The following is a 12,933-nucleotide window of genomic DNA, read 5'->3' on the forward strand; positions in this document are numbered from 1 at the left end:
CTTATTTAATTTATTGTTAATATTAATAGGTAATTTGTTAGTTTGTATTCTACACAGAACGTAGCTATGCCAAAAATGGTTAATTCAATGTTTACGTTAATTAAACTCCAGTTCACCTTCATCATAGTGCAGCGTCTATTATCTGACGCTGTCACAGACTTGATTCTGGAAAATCTAAAGAATAAAAGAATAAAGAATTTTATTTTTCTTAAATTTCAACAGTTAACAAAACACACATCTTGACATCTTGAGTCATGTTCGTTTGTATAGATGCAAAAAAGTCGGCGAATGTACATTCTAAAACGGTAAAATCACTCATTCCTTTTGTTCTTATAGTTTGTTACCTAATACAACTACGCTACTCAAATGTTGTACTCACGTAACTATGGTGGATTCACCTATACACACCTGCAACAAAAAGGAAAAAAACAATAATTGAGAGTGTTACACAATAAGTTCTACAACTTGAAAAGTACGTGTATCAGTTGGGTACCTATAATTTAAAAGTTTTTAAAAATAAAATAGCATTGGTAAATATTTATTAAAAAGAAGGGTTGAAAATTGAATAACTAAATAATGTATTACATACAACAAAGTAAAAAATAATCATGACCTAAAAGAAAACTAATTACGTACAGAGAGTTGTTAAAATTCAGAAAAAGCTCAAAAGGTTGACAAAATCAATCTTTTGATTACTTATCACTAAAATAGTTTTTGGGGTCTTTATCAAGGAAGTAGCCAGCGAGGGGCTCCAAGGAGTCCGGACCCCCCAATTTTCAGTTTAATGGCATGTACTGCTGAAAGATCGTTCTCAAAAAAGAAACGGGTCAAGAACTTTTAAGGAGCCTTACTCTATATCCACTACGGGAAAATATCAGTTGTCTGGAACCCCCCCTCCAAATGTTTTCCTGGCTACATTCTTGGTCAGTATTAGGAGGTAAACAAATAAATAATTCCGCTAATATTCAGAAACAAAGGTATTTCATTATCAAAGTAATTGCTTTTGTTCGATACAATGAAAATGGACTGGAGTTATCGCAGTGGGTATGAACCACTCCACGCAATACTGGTAGGGACAATGCATGGGTACTCTCAGACACGGCCAGACACTCGGGGTTCCAGACAGTATTGTCTAGACACGAGGTACATGTGGGGGAGGAACTTCAAAGACCACCGATGTGAGGGAGTAAGGGCTTTGGTGGTTTTTGTCCTGCTACAGCCAGGCAGATAAGGGCACTCGTGTTGGTAGGGTGGAAATAGGTCGGCAATTGATATTACTTATTGTTCTTCATAGCTAATTTCCCATTTCACTTGAAGTAAGAGTGAACAGCAGGTCTAGTCTTTTAATGCGGGCTCATTTTACGCAAGTCGTGAAGTCGTCATTTTTACTTATTGTGCTAAAGTTTGTTGGGGGGGGGGGGGGGGAATGGTCCGAATCTACTTACAATTTCCGTTGACCTCCTCAGGAATCGAACCCGTGTCATACCTCAGCTAGAAGGCTTCTTTGGTTTACGCAAACGTGAAATCAGAGTAAAGTCACAAAAGTAAAGTCAGGAATCGACAATGGAATCGTTGGACCAACTTCTTGTGCTTGTTGCTAGTGATCATAGTACAGTGAATTAAGTACCATGCTGGAACATGAGATTGTAGAATCGTAAATTTTTTACGATCGTAGAGGCACCCACAATTTTTTTGTACAATAAATCAATAAGATCTTTATTTACACAATCACCAAGGATGGTTACAGAAGCCTTTCCTTGATGCAAACATGCTGTATGCTTGTCGCATGTTACCTACCAAGTAATTTGTGTGGAGGAATGCAATAGGATTTTGAACATTTGCCATCGTTAAATGTTACAATAAAGTTTCGAGAATTGAAATCTACCCTCTTCTTCAGTTGTACTAAAGAACCGAGGACATTAAAAAACTAAAAAATGTGTGACGTATTTGTGCTCTTGGCTCCTGTGCAATAACATCTCTTGGGTGCAATCTCTCCAGTCTGGAATTCATGTAGTTCGTCAGATATCAATCAATAATTATTTTTACTTTTTTTACAATCTTTTGCCAATTTTTTTTTAGTTTTTGTAATGTATGAGGGTAGATGTCAATTCTCGAAACGTAGTGTTATACCTTTTATAGCATATGATGACATAATGATATTGTTTAGTGAAAAAATTAGTAAGGTTTTTATATATACTGGAATAAGAGCTCACGGCCTACACAAAGTATCTTTGGAACCCTAGTGTTCTGATAGAAACGTAGATCAATACACAAGTAATCTTGAAAGTCTCAAAAACTGAAACAACTTTTTACAATAGACTTTTCAACTTGAAATAAATGAGTTGTGCTTTGCTGCAAAGCATGCAGAAGAACCTAGCCCTAATTAATTTAACCCTCTGCGAGTTACAAAAACTGATACGGTGGCTCTCCAGAACATGTCTCTGCTGCAGAAAGTTAATTGGTTTCTAAAACAGTTCAAAGTTTTTGAATTTAGAATAGTGGTATCTAGTAAGAAATTAATATTATTTGTAAAACTGATTTATATTGCGTGTGCGGGTTAATTCCGTATCTAATTAATTTCCTTAATTTTTCATTCGTAGCTATTTTTTTCGAGCAATGTTTTTTTACTGTAGACACTGTTACTAAATAAAAATCAAAAGTCTTAGTATGTCACAACACATTCGCAGATTGCATGCCAAATTTTCAAGACTGTATCTCATTTCTTTGCACTACAGAAGTTACTTTCATATGTTATAATGTCAATGGGTTGTACTCGGTTTGTCCTACAATTTATTCATCCACAGTGTTCTCGTTGCCATCTTGGTTTACGCTCAAGAAACGTAAAAATATGGATGATGATCAGCCAAATCCCATCCACTGATATGCGCAGTCATAGAAATAAAAATCATGCAGTTGCTAATGTAGAAATGATGCTTCATGCAAACATTTTAGAGAGTAAAAAATATATTACATTTTTCAGCACCTCGAGTGAGAGGATTCGCTAACGCTCAATCAACAATTGTCAATTTTTAAAAATAACTTTCACTTTTACGACACATTTCAGGTTTATTTATTTCCAAGTTTATCCTTTTGAGGATATGTATGAAATATTTAACCGAATGATATATATATTAAAAATGCAAATTTATGCGTGAGATAAAATATTGATGATGGACACTTGTTTTTCATATGCCGGAGCAACATAACATATTCTCTCATTAATTTTACATGGCGGGACGTACACTCGTGTATGTGCATATGTTACATGTTGCTCTCGGGGCAACATAGAAGCTGTACGATTTCCTATTGAATACATTATCATTGATTACATTATATTCAACATAATTAATTGTAAAAAACTCACATTACCTCATTTGTACTGTGATTAATATGCTGTTTATTAACTGATGATGGAAAATCGGTAACGTCTGTTTGTGTAATATTACGTCATGTCGTTTGCAATCGCGTTTTATGCGATATGAATTGTTTATGTTTACAACGTGCCACAGACTTGCACCCAAGTAAAACGCAAATAGATTATTACATGAATAAATTTATAAGTGTAAATACAAATAGTTATTACATATTTAATTTTAAATAACGAACGTCTTGGAACGATATTGACTCGAAAAAATGTATTTAAAATTTGAAAAAACTTACGAGCGTCAGCAAAACCTACAAATCGAGGGTGCTGGAAACATTAATTTCCTAGTCTGTCTGTCTTTAAACACAATATCTCATAAAAGAACTGATCTACAGACTTTGCAAATTAAGGTTCATTTCGCTGAGTTCGAGATTGTGTATACCCCAACACGGGATTTTGCCCAACTTTAACACACATTTTCACATAAGTCTCATAGGTAACCACGATAGTTCCAATAAAATTGGAAAATAATTAAATTTGTAGTAAAGTGTACAATAAAACGTGACATAATTAGTCAAGTACCCTGACTACCCTAACACGTCCAAAATTCCCATTTTAGGGCCTTGGAGTGGAGATATTGATTATTCACTGCCATAAAACCCAGCTTCATGAATAGAAGTGTGAATGAGTGTTGTGCAAAGATATTAAAAAATTTCAATCTGCAGAACGTAAATTTTACATGTAGCTTCATTTATACATGTACATGTGTTATATGGGTGCAGGTCGAAACATTTTCCTCCGTAGGCTGGCGCAAATTCTTTTTTCTGCCAGGGAATGTTAAATATTCTGTATGATTGTCTGTCTGTCTAACCGCAGGCTACAGATTTGAACCACTTAAATAAAAAACACGTCAATGAAGCAACACGTGGCATAATGTAATCATGCTTCAATTTTTTTAAATCGGACCATTAGATAAAGAAACTTGTCCAGGTCGAGAAGAAGGACACTAAGGAAGACAGTAGTAATCGGTCAAGATGACTGATAAAGGACAGAAGAACCCACAGGACTCGCGGCTACAAAGGTGACAGCGTCACAAGATGGATCACTGTCATCAAAGGTTACTTCCAGAAGCAATTTTCATTACAAAAATACACGATCACATTACAAGCTGACACCAACGGGTAGGGTACGATAAGCGGACCCGGTTTTGTATATCGAAATTGGCAAACGATATTACTTAATCACAACCATCGATATAATCAATCCATACTGATTAATTATTTTGAACAATTAATTTAAATAATCTATGTCAACAGCTGTAAACACTTGCAAATAGTACACGTTAGGTAATATTCCAATTTTACATAAGTACCATTTGTTTATTACAAATGGCAGAAAAACTACACGACATTGCTTTTTGAAAGATGATAAGACACATTTTTCGTGGGTTCAACATACAACATGTTGGACTTGTACCGAAAAAAACCATTATGTGAAATTTGTCGGAAAGAAACAATTGTAACTGCGAGAGGAGCGAATATGGTCGTCTTCAGTTTTCCTAATTTTGGTTATAATAATTTGTTTGATCACTGTAAATATTAAATTAGTTTTTTAATTTAAAACATATGATTGTTATTAAGGACTATAGTTTTATATCGATTGATAGTCTAGGATTTGAGATTCGAATATTAGGTATCGATGATAACATTCTTCGATATAAAAAACCGGGTCCGCTTATCGTACCCTACCCATACCAACAATTATTCTTACTGAGAAGGCCACAAAATGTGCAGGAAACCATCAGAATAGTTAGTTTTTTATTGTGCAACTCACAATGTTTAGTGCACAATTCTTGTTACAAATTTGTCACTGGTTGTCACTGGAAAATCTCATTAATCTTTAACGAGCATTATATGTCAAAACATACATAAAAATAACTAGTTAAACGTATTCTGGCTGAACCTTGAAGATAACGAAGTAATAGTGATTATAGTGATCATTAGTATAACACAAGATAGCCTACGCCATCCCACGTCTCGCGTAATAGGCTTTGCTTGGGTTGCATGATAAATTACGAATCTATAGTTCATTACAGTAGGCCAAATGTTTTACTATGTCGCAAGGTTTCATATGTCTCAGTTTGTTATCTAATGTACATATTCTGCGATTTTCTTGTCGGCGTCACGGTTACCCATAAGGCCAATGTGAAAATGTTCACTAACGCTCAGCCAAATCTCATGAAGCGACATGCACAGTCATCGAACTCGATATTGCATATATAGAAATGAAGCATCGTGCAACACTTCAAAATTATAGGTCAGTTCGTTCTCGTACTAGACTGCCGAGACAGAAATGCAATTTTTCCAGCCCCAAAGATGATAGGTTTCACTAACGCTCAGCCAAAAATACTAGATATTAGTAAATAAATTGTGAAAGTTGCGTAACAGGATTCGCTGATGTTCTGCGAAGTAGCCCATTTCATCATTGACGTACAGGACGGCAGAGAATTGTACGGCAAAGAAGCTTTTCCACCCCTCAGTAAACAAGAGACGTTTTGTCACAGACTACTGATCTAAATCCAGAGTTGTACATGCAGCGTCATAGAACGCATTTTTCTTTATGTAGAAAAAACTTTCATAGAAAACAAAGTTTACAGATTAAATCTTTCTCGAGATATTTTGCGACATGTTACCTTCATATGTTTTCATTATCGGGTGTATTATCAGTGTTTAAACAATAAAAGTCTACACGTAAAGCAACCATAAAATGATATATTAATATTTCACATGATAAAATTATTATGAGCGTACTGAATTTCTTTGCAGATTGATTTATTATCTTCCCGATGCCGCCGTCCCATAAAAACAATGTAAAGCTCAGCCATGAAGTGCACCATAATCGAGTTCAATGTTCCTCACATAGAAATGAAGTTTCATGCATAATTTCATGTCTATAGGTCAGTTCGATTTCTGTATATCGTGTGGATAGATATACACATAGACAGGTATTGTAGGTAGAAATTACATTTTCCAGTCCCACGGATGATAGGAATTGCTAACGCTCAGCAAATAACGTAAAATCAGTGACAAGAAGTTTTGATTTTCATAGAAAAATGGTAATTTTAATGTTTTTTATACAGTTACCCTTTACCGTGAAATATTTTTTTAAAGAACCTTTTTTTAGTTAAAAAATATAAGAAATAAAAAATATTCTTTGCCTATGCGACAGCTCTAAGACATCCATAAAAATTTAATATTAATATGGAAATCAATGTTTAGTCAAAAACATTTTGCAGTTAAGGAAAAGTTTGAAAATATGACAATGTATGCGTAATTACAAATAGAAATCACACACTATATTGTAAATATAATTTAGAAAACATAAAATAAAGTATTTGAGTACAAAGTCATAGTTTATTTAACAAGACATAAAATGACAAAGAATTATGTACAACTATTTGTTATGTAGGAACAGTTCTTAAAATTGTGCTTTTTGAAATTTCACATTACATTTTATTACTTAGAGATAATAGCTGTATGAAGTATAATAGAAAAAAGTGCATACTAAATGTGTATATATATGCGATTCAATATTTATTGAAATTAAATTAGGCTATTGCCACTTATACAAATTTAATTAATGTAAACAGAAGTCATTTGACAGGTATTTGGTCTTCCGATCATAAATGTTAGTGTCGTTATTTAAACACATATGTGAAAGAAACGGCCAAATACAAAATTTGAATCGTAAAAAGTGAGGGCTCTGTGGTGTAAGGGTAGCACATTCACCCGGCAAGTGAGAGATCCGGGTTCGAGTCCCGGTGGAGCAAGTACTTTTTGCGATTCAATATTTATTTAAATTAAATTAGGCTATTGCCACTTTATACAAATTTAATGGATGTAAACAGAAGTCATTTGACAGGTATTAGGTCTTCCGATCATAAATGTTAGTGTCGTTATTTAAACACATATGTGAAAGAAACGGCCAAATACAAAATTTGAATCGTAAAAAGTGAGGGCTCTGTGGTGTAAGGGTAGCACATTCACCCGGTAAGTGAGAGATCCGGGTTCGAGTCCCGGTGGAGCAAGTACTTTTTGCGATTCAATATTTATTTAAATTAAATTAGGCTATTGCCACTTATACAAATTTAATTAATGTAAACAGAAGTCATTTGACAGGTATTTGGTCTTCCGATCATAAATGTTAGTGTCGTTATTTAAACACATATGTGAAAGAAACGGCCAAATACAAAATTTGAATCGTAAAAAGTGAGGGCTCTGTGGTGTAAGGGTAGCACATTCACCCGGCAAGTGAGAGATCCGGGTTCGAGTCCCGGTGGAGCAAGTACTTTTTGCGATTCAATATTTATTGAAATTAAATTATGCTATTGCCACTTTATACAAATTTAATGAATGTAAACAGAAGTCATTTGACAGGTATTTGGTCTACCGATCATATGTTAGTTTCGTTATTTAAACACGTATGTGAAAGAAACGGCCAAATACAAAATTGTACAAAGTGAGGGCTCTGTGGTGTAATGGTAGCACATTCACCCGGTAAGTGAGAGATCCGGGTTCGAGTCCCGGTGGAGCAAGTACTTTTTGCGATTCAATATTTATTTAAATTAAATTAGGCTATAGACACTTATACAAATTTAATGGATGTAAACAGAAGTCATTTGACAGGTATTAGGTCTTTCGATCATATGTTAGTTTCGTTATTTAAACACATATGTGAAAGAAACGGCCAAATACAAAATTGAATCGTAAAAAGTGAGGGCTCTGTGGTGTAATGGTAGCACATTCACCCGGCAAGTGAGAGATTCGGGTTCAAGTCGCGGTGGAGCAAGTACTTTTTGCGATTCAATATTTTATAGAAATTCAATATTATAATAGAAATAATATATATATATATATATACACACACATATATATATATATATATATATATATATATATATAATGTATATATATATATATATATATATATATACAGTATGCCTTTTTAGTTTATTATGATATTAAGGTTAATTGTAAGACAGGGCCTTAAAGCCCTACAGTCACGATATTTTCAGATACAAAGTATTTGTTTATACTTTTAATTGAATATTATCACTACACCGCGATTATGTCCACTTGTAACACGCTCATAACTTTAATTTTTTATCAATGTGTGTTACTCACATGTAACACATACCACCACCATTTTAGCAACAGTTATCCTCATAAGCGTGAGAGAATCGCTGACCCCGACTGTGCAATAGGTATAAGTCAGCTGTCAGAGTGCACGCACAGATTCCAACATGCAGCCAACACAAAGCGCATTCCGTCCAGGAACAATGTACAAGCGAGGTGCATGTTAACATGGGAATACCAGCCGCGCCTGAGAGTAATGTGAATACTCAGAATGTACCGATTTGAATTTTTGATTCTTTTAATTTTTGATTCTTTTAATTTTCGATTCTTAGAATATTAAATTCTTTAAATTTTTAATTCTTGGAGTTTTTGATTCTTTTAATTTTCGATTCTTAGAATATTAAATTCTTTAAATTTTTAATTCTTGGAATTTTTGATTCTTTGAATTTTTGATTCTTTTAATTTTTGATTCTTAGAATATTCAATTCATTAAATTTTTGATTCTTTGAATTTTTGATTCTTTAAAGTTAGGATTTTTTGAATGTTCGATTCTTTAAATTTTCGATGCTTTGGATTTTGGACTCTTTTAACTTTCGATTCTTTGAATTTTTTGATTCTTTAAAGCTTGGATTCTTTAAATCTTGGATTCTTAAAAATTTGGATTCTTCAAATTTTTTACTGTTTAACTTTCGATTCTTTACATTTTGGATGCTTTGTATTTTGGACTCTTTTAACTTTCGATTCTTTGAATTATTTATTTTTTGATTCTTTTAATTTTCGATTCTTTGAATTTTCGATTCTTTGAATTTTTTATTCTTTAAGGTTTGGATTCTTTGAATTTTCGATTCTTTAGATTTTGGATTCTTTGGATTTTGGACTCTTTTAACTTTGGGTTCTTTGAATTTTGAATCCTTTGAATTTTCTTATCGTAATGCTTCCTAGAAACTTAGTTCATTAGCTTTGGTAGGTAGGTATAATGATGAAACTCAAAAATGTGGACAGTATAAATTGAAAACTAAGCAAAACAATCAGCTTACATTGTGTTATAAAGATCCAAGAGCACAAACAATTCGTCACACCCGAACTAACCAAGTTGGAACACTGAGGAGGAAAACAGTGTAGGCAATTCTCTGCGCACTGAAATCGCTTGGGCTCATTCTTTCCAGTCTGGTAGAATGTCAGGTATTATTTTATTAATGTATTAGGTTTTTTACACCTAAAAAAGAGGGTACATTTCAATCCCCGAAACGTTGTGTGTACTCTTTTGTAGCTTATAAGGGTGGAAAATGTCCGAAATTCTATTATCCTTTCAAAAATTCCCTTGTCAGTAAGAAAGGAAATGAGAAAAGATTACGAAGATAGATTTTCACTCACGGTGTCAGAGGACAAAGATTGACCTAAGGATCAGGTGGGCACAAAAACGGGTTATCTTGGCACCAACTGTCGTCAGTCGACAGCCGCGCCGGGGGCAACACATTACCTTAAATGAACTCTCCATCTTTCTTAACTATAGTCAGTTTTTACCGTGGCTAACCTGTACAGTACTTTTCATGTTTCATACTTGAAAATGTTCTGATACCTTTTACACTAACCTTTGTAGTATTGCAAAAATCTTCGACTGGTATTATCAAAGTATTAATGTAAACTCAAAAAATTCAAATTCAAAATAAAATTTTATTTTACACTCATTTTTTTATACATTACAAAAATAAACTTGATTTATTAACATCTAAAAACTATTTAAAAAAATCATGTTTTAAATAGTATAAATATAAAAAATAATTAGGAATATCCACTAAGCATTGGCCGAGTAATAATACTGCACCGATGGTCGAGTAGTCTAAGACGTTGGACTTTGGGTCTGAGTCAGAGATAGCGCAGGTTCAAATCCTATCTGTGACCGTTGCACTTTTTATCAGTACCTCCGACCTTGTACTGTATCGACTCACCCCCTTATTCTGTTAGATAAGATCCTCGCACAGGCCAGTGGTCCATGAGGACGGACAGAATAAGGCTTAAGAGGGGATCGGCCTCTCTTAAAAAAAATAAAAGTGCATTTTTGTATTATTTTTCACTTTTCTCTGCTTTCTAACAAAAAAATTGATATATAACACTTACTACTTAGCATTAAGCACTGTAAGTACCTTTTTAATATCTGAAAAATATGCTGCGCAAAGAGAAAAACCAGTGTAGGAGTTTTCTCGGAGGGTTAATGACTCTCGGTAAGTATTGAACAGCTTGAGTAAAGGTTAAGAAAGTACTTCTCAGTATATATAAACGATGTAGATCAGTCCCCACAGTGTGACTGGTTTGTATAAGCCGTCTCAGGGCTCAGGAGGATCAGATTACGCCTAAATGGACTGAGCGTATCCACTACGGCGGGATAGCATAATGGATGGAGTTTGTCGAGCCATTCCACGACGCCGCCGAGTGTACTATTGGCCGCACAAAGGCTTCTCTCCCCCGGGGTGAAACTTGAGACTGCCCCCTAGATGGCTGTGGTGACGCGGCTAGCGATCGGGGTGTAACCGGATACTCTGGCCCCCGCACATCTGCATATCGACGAGCCTCCACCTGAAGTACCTTACCTGAAATATCCCTTAATTGGGCCCTCATATATTGTATCTTACCACGAACCGATTGGAAACAGAACTTTCAATCTTTGGAAGCTGCAGCAATGTCTGACATGATTGCTTCAAAGGAATTCAAAATTTAAAAAAAATACAGTATATATTAGAGGCAATATCGAAAAAGGCTGACTTTCATTGTAAAATCGTATTCACCAAATATAATGACGAAAATTTTCACTGGTGGGCAAACTCCTAAAATTTCGTTTTCAACATTGAATACAAAAACTGCCTGCCCTATGAATTAAAATTGTGATAAATTGAAAGCTGGAGTGAAACTGGAAAATATTTCTTCATCATCTTGGTTAAATTTTTTACAGAAGGCTGATTAATAGAAAGTTCACGTAGAAGTGCCTTAATTGTAAAATATCGTGATGTCTCGCCCGGTGCGAGAATTTCGAGTAGCCAACTAAAAACAATCAAGTGCTCCAATCAATGTTTTTGTTGAAAAACTATTTTTATTCATAGATTTTGAAGATGACTCTCTGAAAACAAAGTTTTGACCACTTCATGAGGTGTTAATGGCATTTAAAGCATGGAATTTATGCTATTGTGTGTTGAGGCCAAAAGAACGGCTGAACATTAAAACGTGAGATGTTTACGGAATGCACACGAGTAATCACTTCAGGCATTGCCACGGATTTTATCAGTTTGTGAGTCGATGATATTATTTATTTTGTTAAATATAATTTAGTAAAATTGCGTGCATTTAAATACTTGTTTCGAGATAAAAACACGTATTTCTTACACACTTTCTTAAACACTTTCGTAGGACGAAAGGATGCCGAAATGTTACAGTGTCACATAATTTTACAAATTAGGTAATTGTAATTAGCTTATCAAATAAGTAGTCTCAAATTGTATTACCTTTATTTTCTCATCTACTTCTAATTCGCTAATTTAAGTTATGTTAAACCTATTCATAAATTGATTACAAGAGTTAATTCTTTGTTTCTTAGAATTAATTCTGCTACCTTATATTTTTATTTATACTTTATGGTTGCTATATTTGTTTAGTAGACTTTTAGAGCTCGTTCCCAGCACACAGGCATATGCCTTTGCTGGGAACATATTTCACTTACAAATATGTATGTATTTAATGATTTCTGTGTGAAATAAAGTTTCTCTCTCTCATTAAACATATTTTTATGAATAAACAATATAACACTCCTTCTAGCCAACTTTCATGTAAAGATTGTAAAGGTATATCATACGATGTTCATGCACTTTGCTGCTTCAATCCTCGTGGAATGATCAAAAGCTTCTTCAAAAATGGCATCTTAAAGGCTGTGACCAAAGTGTTTTTTTAATAAAAAAAAAACATTCTATTCGTCAACCGATTGCGCCACAGCTGATGTTTAGAAGTGATGTTTCATTACATACACTTAAACATATACGAAACCGATATGAAATTCTTATAACAAAATACATATCCTGTGTTCATTTTTAAGAAAACTATTATTTTAAACATTTTTTTGTTATCTACTATAAAACGATTACTCCGAATGTATCTCGTAGAATGTCAAATAAATCGTACTTGTCGATTGGTGCTTTCGAGAAAACCAGATTAATCGTACGTGAAAATATAAACCCAAAATAAGTAGTAAGTCCACTCTAGACGAAGATGTGATGAGAGCTACTTGTTGACATTCGTTATTTATAAGTAGATTATATCGGTACAAACTATTAATTGTTCAAAGATTTTTATAAATAATTAAAAAAACAAGGATGCATTCTTCTCTGAACAAGATTGTTCATTACCGCAATTTGTAGTCCATAAGCTTAATAAATTGAAACATTAAAAAGA

General features: G+C 33.9%; 1 long non-coding RNA gene across 1 annotated transcript in view; it reads right to left on the reverse strand.

Moving 5' to 3' along the window:
• Positions 1–250: 250 nt before the first annotated feature.
• LOC124367278 overlaps positions 251–12,933 on the reverse strand; it is a 74,127-nt gene continuing 61,444 nt past the window's right edge. Inside the window, exon 3 of the long non-coding RNA XR_006922884.1 lies at positions 251–408. This is a non-coding gene — a long non-coding RNA (uncharacterized LOC124367278). The remainder of the gene's footprint in view (positions 409–12,933) is intronic.

This window comes from Homalodisca vitripennis, chromosome 8 (assembly GCF_021130785.1).
Source record: "Homalodisca vitripennis isolate AUS2020 chromosome 8, UT_GWSS_2.1, whole genome shotgun sequence".
Lineage (NCBI taxonomy): Eukaryota > Metazoa > Arthropoda > Insecta > Hemiptera > Cicadellidae > Homalodisca > Homalodisca vitripennis.